This window comes from Typopeltis vanoorti, chromosome 1, assembly GCF_054136105.1.
Source record: "Typopeltis vanoorti isolate ZY-2024b chromosome 1, IOZ_Tvanoo_1.0, whole genome shotgun sequence".
Classification (NCBI taxonomy): Eukaryota; Metazoa; Arthropoda; class Arachnida; order Uropygi; family Thelyphonidae; genus Typopeltis; species Typopeltis vanoorti.
The window spans coordinates 127,605,001-127,605,896 of NC_143549.1; positions in this window are offsets into that span (position 1 = coordinate 127,605,001).

Here is an 896-nt window from a genome sequence, read left to right on the forward strand (position 1 = left end):
ATAATCTTTGGATATCTCATTTAGATTTAAAATAGCTTTCTGTAAGTTATCTTCAGAATTTGTAATTATTATTTGGTCGTCTGCAAAGAGGAGAGTGTTTAAGTTAACTGTAGGTGAAAGTTTAATTCCTTGATGTAAATTTTTACTCCATTTTATTATTATTTCATTTAAGTAGATATTAAAAAGAGTTGCTGAGAGGGGACATCCCTATCGGACTCCTTGGTTTATCTCTCTTGTATATGATAGCTCGTCATTTAATCTTATTTGTATTTGATTATTTTCATATATACTTGTGATAGCTTTTAGGATATTATTTGATATTTGTCTTTCTTTTAATATGTTAAATAAAATGCTTCTTTTAACTTTGTCAAATGCTTTTTCAAAGTCAATAAATGCAATATGTGTTTCTAAATTATATTCTCTTCTTTTCTCTATTATTAATTTTAGGCAGATTGAACTGGTAATTATTTGAATGTTATTCTTGATTACGATATAACTAATGAATTATTTATAAATATCTAAATTATGTTCATTTGTGTGGATAGTGGGTGTTCATGAAATTAAAGAGCAAAATAGAATTGACACTGATATCAAACTCTAAACCGAATGATTATCGTTACTTTTGGTTTTTCTTTCCTCTCCACATATTGCTTTAATGTTCTTTCTTTATTTTATTGAATGTTCGTTTCGTCATTCAGAAATACTTGGAAACCACCATTATCGTTGCTACTCTTAGCTTTCGAGTACGTGATATTCTGAGAGTTGTTTTGTGGCTTCTTTAAATTCTACTGCTTGTTATGTAAATTGCTTATAATTTTTATCTTAGTTTCAAATCTTCTTCAAGTACAAAATTTGAATTCATACACACTCAATTATCTCAAGCTTGCATCTTTAGT